The sequence below is a fragment of the Spermophilus citellus genome (genome assembly GCF_964194105.1).
Source record: "Spermophilus citellus genome assembly, chromosome: 15".
Taxonomy (NCBI): domain Eukaryota; kingdom Metazoa; phylum Chordata; class Mammalia; order Rodentia; family Sciuridae; genus Spermophilus; species Spermophilus citellus.
Genome location: NC_138195.1, coordinates 75,631,113 through 75,646,860, shown reverse-complemented (window position 1 = coordinate 75,646,860; position 15,748 = coordinate 75,631,113). Strand labels below are relative to the sequence as shown.

At 38.7% G+C, this 15,748-nt stretch overlaps 1 protein-coding gene across 5 annotated transcripts in view; it reads left to right on the top strand.

Moving 5' to 3' along the window:
- SORCS1 (sortilin related VPS10 domain containing receptor 1) overlaps positions 1 to 15,748 on the top strand; it is a gene marked incomplete at its 3' end in the record, with an annotated part of 491,305 nt that overhangs the window by 344,217 nt on the left and 131,340 nt on the right. The window lies entirely within an intron of this gene.

The window sequence follows — 15,748 nt, the reverse complement described above, 5'->3', positions numbered from 1 at the left end:
TCCTCTTCCTCCTCACCCCCACTTCCCACTGGAAAGAGTGAAAGGCCTCTCCATCCTTGTCCCCCCGTGCAGAATTTGCCTCATTCCTCATTCTAACAATGCAAACCTGGAAAGAGGAAGAACCTAACTCAGTTCTTGCACACCTGAGCTTGCATGTTCTCTTTGAGACCTGCTGCTCGCTTCAATTGCATCTGCAAAGTTCTAAATGCCAGGAGAGTAAGTCTATGTAATAATAAGTCTATGGACCATTCTCTATTTCTTAAATCTTTGGTTTTATGTAGGCTCCCACCTAGTTATAAACTGTTCTAATCCATGTTAACAGTGGTTAATTTTTACACCTATTGTGCCTCCGGACAGTGTTAGTCTTTGTGTATAAGGATGGTGTGTGAAGATCCTTCTCATCAGGGGGGGGCCTTATTAGCCTTATATGAAGGCCTGACTCTAAGATGGAGCTTTTTTGTTTTATCCTAATTTTGTGGGCAAGAAGAATCTCTTTCTCCTGTGAATTTAATCATGACTTTTGTTACAAATGAAATGTCACGTGTCATCACATGCCCTGCATTACAGGTCAATATATGTGATTGGTAGGAAGACCACATGTTTAGAGTAGATTCAAATTTCAGCCTAATTTCTAACTGGGTGATCCTAAGAAAATATTTCACCTAACTGAGCTTCAGTTTCCTTCTACAAAGTCTTAGAACAGTATCATTGTCATTAAGTAACTTAGCATTCAATATGTTCTCCAAATACTTCATTTTTATTTTTTTCCTTTCCCTTTCCTGCTAAAAGATAAGTTCCTTAAAAGGGCCGACACTCTGCATTTTGAATGTTTCTGTCTATTCTATACAATACACTAACTAGAGCAGCAGAAACGTGTGCATACACATACACACAGGTTACAATGAGTTTTCATATATGCACATGTATGCACATACATAAACCCAGGAATACATGCAAATAGAAACCCATCTTGAATAGATTTCTTTTGTTAAATTAGGCAGTCATAATTATTGACCTCTGTCTTTTCTTCTTTCATGAAAGGAGTATGAAAGTATACTTTTATCGAAGTATAAATTGAAGGAAGGAGAATTCTTAAGTGGTAGAAGGCACACTTTTCTATGCACTGGGCTATTTATGAACTCAACAGGCTGTCTGTCTTAAAGAGTATGCATGTCCGAAGAGGAATTCAATCAAAGACAGAATGACTGTGTCCTAGACTGCTCTCAGAGGGAGTCTGCCTTAGACTGCTAATATTGACAGATCCTTTGCATGTTTCAGAATATGGGATTCTGGAGAAGAACAATTCAGAACCTCTTTTTTTTTTTCCGACTGTGGACCATCCTTTTTCTACTCTTCCCTCATTTTCCCCGAGGGTCTCTTTTAGGTGGGAGCCCCTGCCCTCTGAGCTAGACCCTACAGATGTGTGCCTCTGAGCCCTACTCAGCCTTCATTTTTAAGGGCTTCTGTTTTTTACCATGCCTTTGTTTATGAGGTTTGCTTAAGGAACAGGAAGCAGTGGCAGAAAACCTTCTGGAGATCACACCCCCAGGGCAGTGCTGGGGGAGGGGCATTCCTAGTCTGCACCAGGAGTGCCAGGTAAGAGCATTTTCATTATCCTTGAAAGCCTGGTAGTGATCTCTACAGGAGTGCTGTTTCCCAACCCTCTTGCACCTGCTTCCACTTCTAAATCTTTTCCTATGATTAGCAAGTTTCACTACAAATTAAGCTAAATGTCCCCTGCTGAGATGTTGAATGCATCTCTTGTCCTGCATCCTTCATTCACTAAAGGCAGCCATTGATTCCTGTCTCCCTTATCTTGATGATTTCCTGTCCCCTTGGGCTACAGTTCCTCTGTCTTTGAGCAACAGAGATTCAGTCACTTCTCTAGGTTTCCACTAAGATTCCTGTGAGAGCAAAACATTGCTGTGGAAGAGAGTAAAAGTCTGGGTGGTGGAAATCCTCCTAACTAAGGCTTCCTAATTTGTAATTAAAGAAATGGGCTTTGTACTAAGGATCACATGCTTTCTTGATGGTTACTTTTGCTCATCTAATCATGGGCCACCTTTGAATATTGCCTTTTAGTCAATAGGATGGCGATTACCAGTGTTGAAGAACAAGAGCCCTAGAGTCAGAATGCCTTTGCTAGAACCTGTTTTTAAAGAGTGTGACATGGAACTATTAACTTCTTTAAGCCTTACAGTCTTCATCAGTAAAATGGCCATCACAAAAGAGTATTCTTCTGATATATTTGTTGTTAGAATTAAAATCAGGTAATTCAGGTTAAACACATGTCATATGTGATGAATAAATGGTAACTATTGAAAAGAGAAACAGGGAGGAGTTAAATATTAATGTCTTGCTGAAATGTGACAATCTCATGTTGATTCAATATGATAAATTCCATTTTCAAAGGGAATTTTTAATATGTACATACAGTTACTTCTCTGTTGCCCCAGAATCAGGAACAATGCATAGAAATTGAGCTGCCAGGTTTTTTTTTATAGCTGCTCAGTTTTATGCTACCCAGCTCACTTAATTAACATTAACTGAGTTCTTTTAAAAGCTAAATCCTGGCCATGATGACACAGGAAGTCTAGCCCTTGCACTCAAGGGGCTTGCAATTGCTTAGATAGAACTTCAGGAGGAGCTTCCACTGAGGAGTAGGCACTACAGCCTAGTGAGTTTGCAGCCAAGCAGGTTTGGAGCCTGAGGTCACCATATTGTCAGTCTGGAAGAAAAGCCAGGTATGGAATTGGGAAGAGAAGAGCAAGGATAAAGTAGAACCTGCCACCCCTCTGCATCTGTCTCTGATCATGTCTAGCCAAACCAGCCTTCATTAGGAAATAACTACTGCTTCTCTTTTACTTATCAAACCCTGCATATACTGTTACTTCCTTATGATTAATTCTAACATGAAAACAAGCAGAGAGACTCTGGGAAATGGCATTCCAACGTAGCCAAATTGATCCAGTGCAAAATCACCACAATAAGCCCCATGAAAATAGGTCAACTATGCACATCTTTTTAAACCATATATACCATCAAAAAAAAAAAAAAACGAACCAAAAAACAAAAACAAAATTATGTTGCAATCCATTGATGAGATTTTCCCACTATACATCTTAAAACATGATAAGCATATCCCCCAAAACATGAGAAAATTTCCATGTGTCACAGTGTCTATCTTTGTATATTAACTTCTGTTTGAGTCATATCCCCCTTTCCATATCCTATAACAATAATACTAAAATGTAGGGTTAGCCAATGTTAACATAGCCAAATGTTAAATGTAGGGTTAATAATATAGCTAATCCTTAAACGCTGGGGAATGGGTGAGAGGAAAAAGAGAAAACTTGTGCACATGCACATGCGTGCGCACACACACGAAGAATTAATTAAAGAGCGCCTAGAGGAATGCCTGTCACATACCACATATCATCAAATCTAACATTTAATTAAATAAAGATGAAACATTATTTTATCAATAAAAGACAAATGCTAATTAAACTAACACAATCATAAGATACCTACTGATATAAAAGATGTTGAAATGAAAAAGAATATTTTGGTATGGATGAAAAAGGCATTCGGGGCTGGGGATGTGTGGCTAAAGTGGTAGCGCGCTCGCCTGGCATGCGTGTGGCCCAGGTTCGATCCTCAGTACCACATACAAACAAGGATGTTGTGTCCGCAGAGAACTAAAAAAATAAATATTAAAAAAAAATTCTCTCTCTTTCTCTCTCTCTTTAAAAAAAAAAAAGAAAAAGGCATCCAATAAATGCATGGTTACTGAATGAGAAATGATAAGTGGATGTTGGGGATGAGGTATTCCTAGATATTTTTCCAATCAAAGGTTAGATAGGGTTGTCTTAGTAGGTAAAAACTATGATGCAGAATAGTAAATTCAAGTTAGGAGGGTAGAGAAGACCTCCAAACTGAGGATTTGCCTCATTGGAGTAGGTAGAAAAGAAATGCAGAGTGGAGAGAAGAAATTCCTAAAACAAACAGGATTAGTGAAACCATATAAGTGACTAGTCCTGTGTGTTTATGCATCAGAATATCAGGACTCAAAGAGAACTTAGAAGTCACTCCATCTGACCTCCTATGAGTGTCAGGAATCTCTTTGAAAAAAATGTTAAGAAAAATGGGTGAAAAGAACCTTTTGGAAGAGAATAGAACTTTGTCTATCTGTCCATCAGGATCTATCTTCCTCTAAAGAGAATCTTCAGAGGAAATGTACCTGTCCCAATGTTCTTTATTGTTGGCTCTGGCACTTAAAACATCAACTCCTCTAAACAGAACAATTCCATAATTTAGAGAAAGCTGTCAAGGTTTTCACAGGCATGGCAAGATATGCCCCGGGGTGGGGACAGAACCTGCATTTATGAGATTTATGGTAAAGGGTTTTACATGAGTGCCTGAAGTTTAAGGCAGATAAATCCCAGAAGACAAATACTACCAATAATTGAATTACAAAGCCATTATCATGTGCTGAACAGAGCAGCTTTATGACTCTATTGTGACAAGATGAAACTTGTTAGAATATTTATGTGCTTGAGACAGTTTCTACATCACCATCCAAGAGAACAAAGCAATTCTTCCCTGTGCCTCCTATGAACAGTTATCCTTCCTCAGCAATTCAGTGGCCAAAGAAAACAAGAGACCTGAGAGAGGAGAATCTAAAACATGTGGCATACAGCCAACATCAAGGTTCAGATCTCACATTTGACCCCATTGCAACAGCTCCTGGTCCTCTTGTCTGCTGAAATGGGGCCCTTCCCGTATTAACCAGGAAATCCTCAATATATAAGAACTGTAGCAGCCAACATTGTTTCCTGCTTCTGAACATATACAGAGTCAAGTACATCCCAGTAATAAAAGATGCTATCCCAACTTTATCACTTTTTTTGAAAAATAATGTAACTTTATTTTTGTGATTGTTGAAGTCTATGAATCATCAATTTATAAAAGCCAAAACAATACAGTTGTTTACTTGCTTTCTGTGGCAAATTGGCAATGTAACCAATCCATTACACATGATGATATTGATTTTGTAAGACATAGATGCTTTCTTATTTACAGTAGTTCTAATTCAGGATATACTTATGAGATTTGCATACATTTAACCCTCCCCTAACTTTCTTTTTAATTTTTAAACAATTGTAGAGTTAAAGAACCATCACAAAGAAAGTAGGAGATCCCCATCTTCTCTTTACTCAGCTGACTGATTTTACCATCTTGTGAAAACATTGTCTAGTGTTCACAACTAAGAAATTCCCATTGATAGAATATTGTCAAGTCAACCAGGTGTTTTGAATTCCTCCAGGTTTTTTACTATTATTGTTTTTCCTGATCCAGGATCTAAATCAGAATCTCATATAGCATTTATTTGTCATGATATTTTAGCCTTCTCAGTTCTACAGCAGTTCTTCAATCTTTCCTTGTCTCTCATGACCTGGGCAATTTTGAAGAGCACCAGTCAGGTATTTTATAGAATGTCCCTTGAATTGGGTTAGTCTGATATTTTCTCATGATTACAGAGTATAGATTGTTGGAAATGACCCCACAGAAATGATATGGCCTTCCCATCGCATCACATCAAGGAGAACAGGGTATCGATATGTCTCATTACAGATGTTGGTGATCTTGAACTTTCAGTTAAGGTAGTGTCTGCCAGGTTTCTCCATTGTAGAGTTACTGTTTTTCTTGGTCCCTTCTCTGTTTGTTAGAAGAAAGTTGCTGTATCTAGCCCACGCACAACAAAACAAAGGGAATTACACTCTAGCTCCTGGCAGGAGGAGTGATAAAAACGGTGTGAATATATATTAAAGTAACTGTAAAGATTAATAAATATTTTGGAACAGATACTTTGAAGCTCTGTGTTTTATCCACTAATTTTAGTATTCATTAATTATCTGACCTGCACAAATTATTACTGTCGGTTCTTCAGAAGATTTTATTTTGATCATTTTTTTCTACATTTACTAATTGGAGTTCTTCTGTAAAAAATAATTGTTCTATCTTGACCATAGATTTATTTATATCACAGTTGTTTTAGTCAGCTTTTTTGCTGCTGTGACTAAAAGATCTGACAAGAACAGTTTTAGGGGAGGAAAATAATATTTCAGGGCTCACGGTTTCAGAGGTCTGGGTGTATAGACAGCCCCATTCCTTGGGGCTCCAGGTGAGACTGAACATCGTGGTCAAAGAGTTGCAGAGAGAGATCTCCACTGTCCAGATACAAAATATATCCCCCAAAAGCACATCCCCATGGATCCACCTCCTCCAACCATACCCTACCTGCTTTAGTTACCACTCAGTTAATACCATCAGGGAATTAATCCTCTGATTGGGTTAAGGCTCTCATAACCCAATTATTTTTCCTCTAAACCTTCTCGCATTATCTCATTCATGAGTTTTTGGAAGATACCTCACATCTAAACCATAACATGGTTCAGTTGCTAAACCAATGCAGTGGCCAGAAAAGATAGGGAACAAGCCCAATTGTGGATTATATTCTATTGTTCCTTTATTAGTGGTCCTTCCCCAATTTAGATATCTCTCTGCCTTGGTTTGGAGATGGTGGCCAAATGATCCCTGTTAGGCTTCAATGCACTATTAATGTCCTGGCTGCCAGTTACAGGCAAAGCAGAAACCTCTGCTCAATAATTTTTTTATTTTTAGAACAATTTTGGGTCTGCCCTGGAGTGGAGACCTCAGAAGAGAATGTATTCCCTGGTCACTGACTTACTTGAGTGATCATTGAGGTGTGGTATTCCCCCAGTAGTTCTGGTCTCTTCTATCTTTGTTCTGCTGGGCAAACCTCACATGCCTTCACCAAATTAAGGTGTGTCTCTCTCTCTCTCTCTCTCTCTCTCTCTCTCTCTCTCTCTCTCTCTCACACACACACACACACACACACACACACACACACACACACACTAGTTGCTAGTTGCTCCCCTGGAACAAAACCAAACTTTCATGAGGGATGATGACCTCTATTGTTTAGCAGTCATTTTAATTCCCCAAAGAACACAGCATCCACATTGACCAACTGGAAAACATGTCAAAATATATTACAAGAAGTGGGTAAATATTGTAAATGTTTTATGCATTCTCACAAATGAAAAAATTTTGAATAAAATAATCTCTGTAACAACCAAAATCATGAAGAAGCAATTCATTTTTTAAATAATAGCAATTAACATAAAATGTTTACTCTCACAAAGGGGGAAATAAATATTGAAACCAAAAGTGTATACCATTTATTCACCTATCAAATGAACACAAATAGAAGATATGAATCAAATAGAAGATACTGTTTGGCCTTATTTTGAAAGTTTGGAAAGAAGACACTCATTTGTGTGTGCAGTGGGGTGGAGGTTGAGACAGGGTCTTGTTATGGTTTCAGATTTGTCTTCAACTCTAGGGCCCAAGAAACACTCCTGTCTCAGCCTCCTGAGTAGCTGAGATTATAGATATACCTGGCTTTCTAGGAGAGCAATTTGTATAGACTTTCTGGAAAACAGTTATTCATATCAAGAGTCTTAAGAAAATTCCCTCTCTTTTTTTTTATGGTACTGGAGTTTGAACTCAGGGTTACTCAACCACTGAGCCACATCCCCAGCCCTATTTTATATTTTATTTAGAAACAGGGTCTCACTGAATTTCTCATCACCTTGCCGTTGCTGAGGCTGGCTTTGAACTCGCAATCCTCCTGCCCCAGCCTCCTGAGCGGATGGTTTTACAGCCATGTGCCCACTACGCCTGGCTCAAAATTCCTGTTGTTTATAAGCCAGTGCTCCTTCATGTAAGACTTCCCATTGAAAAATCAAGGAGATTAGAGACATGCAAATATTTACCTGTGAAGATAAGCAGTGCAGTATTATCTATTAAAGTTAAAAGATAATGCCAATACCCTGTAGTCAGAAAATTAATTAACTATAGAATATCCTAAAGCTGATAAAACGGTGTACCCTAATAGTATGTTATGCCATATGATGTTAATGATGTGATGCAAAAGTTGTAGAAAAATAAATGCTTACACTAACATAGAAGGATGTGAACCAAATGTTAAAGATGGTTATTTCTAGATGGAGTGATTGTGTAAATGTCTTATTTTCTGTTTACTATTTTGTAGACCTTTCATTATGTTTAAGTAGATGCATACTATTTTATAAGTAGATTTTTAAAAGCAGTGCTATTTAGATAAATATTACCACCCATAATCATAACAAAGCAATCAATCTTGCTTCCAAATGGGGGAAGTGGTGTGGGGTCAGGGGGAGACAAACACTGGGAGTTCACTGTGACCCTATGCAATAGCCATGGAAAGTAGATCTCTTTTCTCCTCCTATTCCGCTGTCTTCCTCACCATGTCTCTATCCCCTCTATCTGTCCCTCTGATTCCCCCGTCCTCTCTTCCCAGCATCCATTTTTCACTCTTCTCCTTCTCCCCCTCTTTTCTTTCTGTCACACTGAGATGTGGAGTCACATCTTTAGGAATTCATATCTCTAGAGGAATAGTCATTAAAAAAACCAAGCAAACAAAAAAAGAGAGGGATAAATTAAAAGATATGTTTTTTTTATTTTCCATTAGCACGCTGGTTTCTTTGGCAAGCAGTTAGTAGGAGTTCAAAAGCAAACTGGCAGGGCCTTTAAAGTCTTTTTACAGAAGAGCATCCCTGCCTTTGCCCTGTGCCAAATCCCTTCACACCTTGTGTTCAGACTCCAGGAATTCTTTGTCAATAAAGCAAGGACCAAGAAGAATAGCTGCCACTTGACACCACGGAAACTTCTGTCCCTGTGATGAAGATAAATCTAATATCCTCCTATGTCTAACCCTAACCTGTACTGCCACCCGAGCCTTACTCAATGGGTTCTTATGAGAAACAACCTCTTAGAGTATTTTTCCAGAAGGACTAAAACCTAGAAATAAAGCAAGAGAATGTTTTTGTGTCATAAGAGGCTGGCAAAATATGGAGGATCAACTGCCTAGGATCCTTAAACCAGCCTTATCTGAGGGCCAGACACCTGGCAGTTCAGATGAAAACTGACACTATTTCTGAGAAGGGTGAGAATTTATTAGCCATTTTTTTTTTTTTGCACATAACTACAGAGAATCCACCTTCAAACTTAGAAACCCTGTATTTGAAGGTCTGTTCTGCAGATTAGCAACCGGTCTGGTTCCAATTGCTAACATAAGGAACCTTCACTGGTATGCCTGGGACCATGCTCCCTAAACCCCAATACACGTAACTCCTACGGGATGTCAAAATGTCTGAGCTTTTCCCATTATTTCTCCTTGTCATTTGAGTGTCAGATACACACTTCCCCTTCCCAGTTAACACTGAAACACTAAGTAGTAAAAAGGAAAGGGAATGATTTTGTCTTCTTTGTCTTCCTCTTCTTCTTCCTCATCATCTCCACCTCATCTCTGAAAGAAGCAAAGGGGCTGGGTGAGAAATTCTGATCTTGACCCTTAGTGATATAACTCTGGACCGAGGTATTTCCTCTAAAAGAATTGTCTTCCTTGTAACTTGGGTGAGGGTGGACTAATTTATCTCTAACATACTTTCTATCTTCCCTTAATTCATACTGTTAACCAGAGAAGTAGCTGTACATACTCTTTTACTCTTTATACAATCTTATTATTAATTGCTGTTACTATTATCATTATCTTTTTTCCACATGGTAGGTGTTGCTGTAGGGAAATTAGAAAGCCTAGGTTCTAGTCTGATTATATCACTTATGAGCTGTGTGCCCTCAGGCAAGTAAATTGCTTTCAGAAGAAATGCTGCCTTTCTCTTGTCACTATTTTTTTCTGATTTTGTGTCACATGTGAATTTTCTAGGCACATAGTATGTATTCTTATCCAAGTTGTTGACAAATGATGAACAGGACCCTGACAAGGGCACACCTGCATAGCCCTACCTAACATCAATCTCAGACACAATAGACAGATACCAGCCCTTGATTAACACCCTATGACAATAGCTTTGTGTGTGTACGGAGTTAAATTCCTTATTGTTCATATATTTTATCACCCACACAGCTTTCTGGAAATGTGTTTATTGCCACCTGCAATATTACATATTTATGTATCTTTTACATTTCCCTGACTTCCCTATTGAAAGGTAAGCTTCGTGAGGTGTAGAGGCTTTCCTCTGTTTTATTCACTATTAAACCCCATATGTGTGGAACTTTACTCACATGTTACAGTGTTTATTAACTTGTTTCAATTCATTCATTAACCCATTGCATTAATAATTTGGGATCAACCAGGTATTCTGCCTGGCATTAAGTGTCAGAGGATCCCAGGCATCCTCAGTTTAGAGAAAGAGTCTCCATGGTGAGTAACCTGCACCAGTACCTGAGGGGTGCATAGGATGATTCATGGATGTGGCAGAAGAAGATATTAGAATATCTGATTACATTTTACTTCTATTTTAGTTTCTGTTTTGTGCATATTTTCCAAAGTTAATATATAAATACTCTAGTGCTTTCTACAACTTGTAACTAACAAACCATCATATATTGAGAGAGTACTCACTTTTTCATTTTATTATTAAGCAAACATTAATGTTTGAAAAAAAGGAAATAGCTATTTCTAGAATTCTCTTATAAAATAGAATTTCCATGGGTCAGATTATCTCCAGGAGCAAAACGGTCAGTTTCCATTCCTTTAAATGTATATTTGCTCTACCCTCTCATCTGAAGTTCTTGGTCCTTATTAGAAATGGGAAGAAAGGAGAGGTGCAGAAGTTTTCTCCTCTCCTTGTCTTTGTTAATATGGCCCCTCCTGTCCCAGCAGGACCTCCAGGCTCCTGTCTCTTACTCTGAACTTAACATCAACACAGATACACCCTCCTGGTGGCACTTAGCCTTATATCGGGGCCACAACTCTCTTTCACAGTGTTAAACAGTTGGACTCTGGAGATGAAAAAAATGCACAACTTGAACTTGGTGGGCTTAAGTCCGTAGGCCATTTTGCATGCAGGAACCTACGCATCATTTCTATTTATTCATCTACTTATTTGTTATTCATAGTGGATACCTTTGGTGGCACCCAGGTGGCAAGGTGGGAGCCACAATAAAAAACATGTTTCTTAGCCAAAAGAGAAGTGTGAAAATGATTCCTTGAGTGTGCTTTTTATTTTACCTAGCCCACTTACTTAGGTGGGCAGAAGAGGAGACCTCAGGCTAAGCTGCTTGTTGGAGAGTTGAAGTTTTGGCTTTAGATAAGGTATTCATGAGGATGTTTGTTTGAGAGCCTGTCTGTGTGGCAGGTGAGAAGGAAACCTTTGGCTGTGTGTACAAGAGAAACAAAGGCATCCTGCTGAGATTACTTGCCAGGCAGTTTGTCTCTTCTCTCTTGCAGACAGGCCTGCTTGCTTCACTGGCATTGTCCATGCAGAGGCTCATAGGCACAAGAATGCTCCATCTGAAACAAAGAGGAAGGAGGCAGGGGTCTCCACCCTCCCCGCACCCTCTTCCTGCAGATCTGTCCTCATTCCCCCATATGCCATTAACTGCACTTCCAAATCTGAATAAATAGGAGCTCTCCTGTCACAGTGTTTATTTTTTAATACTTGCTCTGCACTTATCTACATCGGGATATTTTGTGGCTCTGCAGCATTTATTGAGCACTATATTAAACTGGTGTAAACTCAGACAAAATGCCAGGAGAATGATAAACTAGTGACATTTCTGAGTTTGTGAGTAGAAAATGTCTACAAAGGCTGCACTGGGCTGATTGTATTTCAGAAGGCTGATGTTGCATTACTAACATCTCCGGTATACTAACTCAGTGTGGATTTTGCTACACCCATATTCTTGGCTTTGGTGATCCTTAGGTTTTATTCCAAACTGGCTTCTAAATGTAAACAACAACTTAATATCCTAGAAACAAAAGCAGGAGGCTGCAGCAAGCTTTATCTAGTCTTCATTAATGGAACTGGTCTGGCACAACCCGTGGACTGTCCCTTCATAGTTTCCCCCAGAAGGGTTGCACACACATAGACTGGGACTGAGGTTTTTCATTTTAGCTGTTTGCAAATTAACATATTTAACATTTTTAATACCACTCCATGGCTTGGGGGATCAACATTAGCTTTATGCAAGAGGTGCCTCATTGTTGAGTGTCTACTAATTTTTTGTTTAATTTTCTACTGCTCTCTGATTTGGAAAACACCAGATCTAGCTTATTGACTTATTAGCAGATGCTTGTGTGGAAGACCCTCTTTGATTTAGGACTTTGAGACTAGGACTTAACACCAGCTATTTACATTTAAACAGAATGTTCTACTCCCACTGCCCATTGGACATATTGTTGTGTATCTTTTAAGATTCAATCCATTTTCTCTAAAGGCTTCCTGGACTTACTTTCTCTCTCCGAGGCAAACTTCAAATAGCACTCTGAACATTAGAACATTAGTGTCATTGGAATACTCTCTTTTCTGTAGTTTTAAACCATTAAAGGCAGGGAATCTGTAGCCCTGGTTCTTCTCACACGATAGGGGCTTGGAACATTTCACTGAATAAGAAAGTGAAGGTGTAAATAAGTTAGTTTTACTTGTAGAGTTGATATTTGGGCCATTGATTATTTTTTTGTCTATTGACTTAAGATAATAAATGATCTTGATAAATCATTTCTGTTAGTGGAATACTCATGATATACCAAGACATTTTTAAAACGAATATTAATCCTAATTTCTTAGGTAAGTATTAATATTCCCACATATTTCTTGAAACAAGGAAGGAGTCAGAGAAGGAAATCAGCTGCACTTTTTGTGTCTTTTCAGTGTGCTAGAAATCTTATAGGTACTTTAAGGTGTGTATTCTAGGAAAACTGAGTTTAGCCTGTTTTAGGCTGTGCAAAACATGTGCGTAGTTCTAGAAGTCTCAGAAGGGAGACCCACTGTGGCTTAAGGGGCATCCCGACTGGGAAGCCTACTTTCAACTTGAGTCATGTGTAGATGAGCCCCAGTCATCAAAGCTATCAAAGTAGAAGAAGGATGAGAAGGAACTCCAGGTAGAAATATCAGCATGAGCATATGCAAACTCCCCTTCCTTTCCATGAAATCCAGTTCAAGAAGAGAATTTGTTTTTCCAATTACACATAAAGGCAATATACGATTAGTGTTAAAGGGATACAAGATACAGCCACCTAAAGCCTTTTTCTATAATAAAAAGGATTCTGGACCATTTTTTTATCTTATTTTTATAGAAAGATTCTTTTCAAGTTCCAGATTGTATAACCTAGTTTACTGGATATAATAGAAAATATTGACCAGTGTTAAAAGGTTGTCCATGTATTTATTGAAAAAATATGCTTTTTTATGCTTTGCTAAGTACAGATAACCCCATCATAAAAGTCACTCCTTTTGAGAGCTCAGTGTAGGAAGAGAGTTATTTATGCAAATCATGTAGCAAACCATGATGTACCATGAGAGTTATATGTAGGGTGATATCAAAGCAAAAAGCAAGGTACCCGACCACTTGTGCTAAATACTGGAAGTTAGAATTACAAATATGTTTGGATAGAGATGCTCCTAGGCAATCTTGAAATATTCTGTAAGTAAAACCTTCAAAGGTTCATTTTGGATTAAATCCCAAGTTTACGCCCTTTTGCTTTGAAGGTGACATCATGAAGAAGAAACACAATAGTTAACCTTAAAACACACAGAAAACTACCAAAGTCCGCAGTCCCAACTAAAATGTAGCTGTGTATGTGGGCTATGGTAATCCTATCAGTCGATGAACTGCAGTGATATGATGCTTTAAGGTGTCTACTCAAGTATAGGATCATCAAAATCAGCACCCGCGTGCCCATTTCACATTGTTTGGCTTTAATTCTCTGGAATTCACCAAGGCCACATAGTAAAAGCAGTGATGATCCTGTCATCTGTGACTGCTGGAGGTACTACTTGAGCCATTACAGAAAAAAATTCTTGGAAACATTGCAGTTTGACTTAAGTATTCAAACATTATTTTTAGAAGTGTTTTACTAAAGATGGGGAAAAAACTTATGGTAAAAGTTTGGTCAGCTACATTAGATTTTGGAAAACAAAGGACTCTATTTTGATTTTGTCTCTTTTACTTTAGTTGATGGGTTGAGGGGATTGTTACCTGAAACAACAACTCCTACCCTTAGAGATAATGCAGAAATCTTGACAAACTCTGTGACTGTTGATCTGGAGATAGGAACACTTGAAAAGATGCATCTAGATTCAGGAAATTATTTTGCTTTGACACTGACTATGAGCCAAGCAGACAGGCTTGCTAAGTTGTCAGTGTGGTGCTTCTGGGATGCCAGGCTTCTCCTGGAATGGAAATGTGGCAGACCTTCTAAGGAAGAAACTCAGAGCGGCAAGCAAGAGGGGCAGATGAGCAACAGGTCACTACCCATTAATATTTAGAAGAAAAACAGTCCAAAACTGAGCTATAGAGTTTGAGGGTTGGTGAGCACCATGCATTCTTTTTTTTTTATGCTCATGGCTTGTGGCTTTGTGAGAAAAGGTTCTCTGTGAATCTGGGCCAGGGTTCAGTGTGGGGAATAGGAGGGCCACTGTCTGTGGACTGGCAATTGCTGCAGCGTTTATCTGAAATCATGGCAAAAGGGCCAACTTCTCCTTATTCAGGCAAATTCCAATGGTGTGAACTATCCAAGCTCATGTCACATGTCTCTTTGTGGGGAATTATTAAGCCTTCCTAGGAAGTATTTGCTTTATGGGAGAAGAAGAAAACTGAATGCAATGTTTGGAGAGTAGACTCTGAATTTCAGGCTCAGTATCAATTAGAGAAACTCACTGATAATAGGGCCTCAAGGAGATGTTTTGTTTTTCCACTGAAGATGAAGAGGGACTGAGAATATGAATTCCAAAAAGAAGAGTTCTGAGAATGCCCCTACAACACTGATTACTTCTTATTTCAAAGAATTAACAAGAATTTTACCGTTCCTTTCTCCCTCTGCTTTTCCTTTTCTCTCCTCACTCCTCTCTTGCCCTTCCTTTATTCCTTTTTTTAATTTAATCTTTCCTTGGCTCCTTCCTTCTATCATTCCATGTTTGACTATCACATGTCAAAGCCTATGGATATAAAATATTTACAACAAATCTCCTTGGTAGCTCTCTTTAGGGGGGAGTGTGTGTGTGTGTGTGTGTGTGTGTGTGTTTCTGTGCATGTGCATGTGCATAACAGTTGCTTTAACACTTAGAAAAATACACAAAAATGATTATTTATAATAAACTGTGATAAGTATCTTATAGGGAGTTGTAACTCAGCACTAGAGTGCTTGCCTCACACATGTGAGGCACTGGGTTCAATTCTCAGCACTGCATATAAATAAATAAATAAAATAAAGGTCCACCAACAACTAAAAATATATATATTTTAAAAAATAAGTATGTGTTGATAGGAGGAAATGCTCTTCCTGTTGTACCTGGGACATATTTATATAAGTGACTTTCCCATCATGTTCAGGGGTCCTGATCATGACTAGAGAAGCTGGAGAAAATAATTTCAAGCTAGAGACAGAGCTTATAGAAGCTCCTGAGGGGTGGGAAAGGAACATAGCACTTTCAGGGAGTAGCACGTTCTTTGAGTATGGCAGATGAGGCAGCAAAAGTGACATGGGGTCTGTCATTTAGGGTCTTGGGTACCACAGGACATCCTAAAGGGGATGTGTACTTTTAAGATGTGTCTTTTCTAGTATGAATTGAATGGCTGTGCTGAGTGGCAGAGGGCA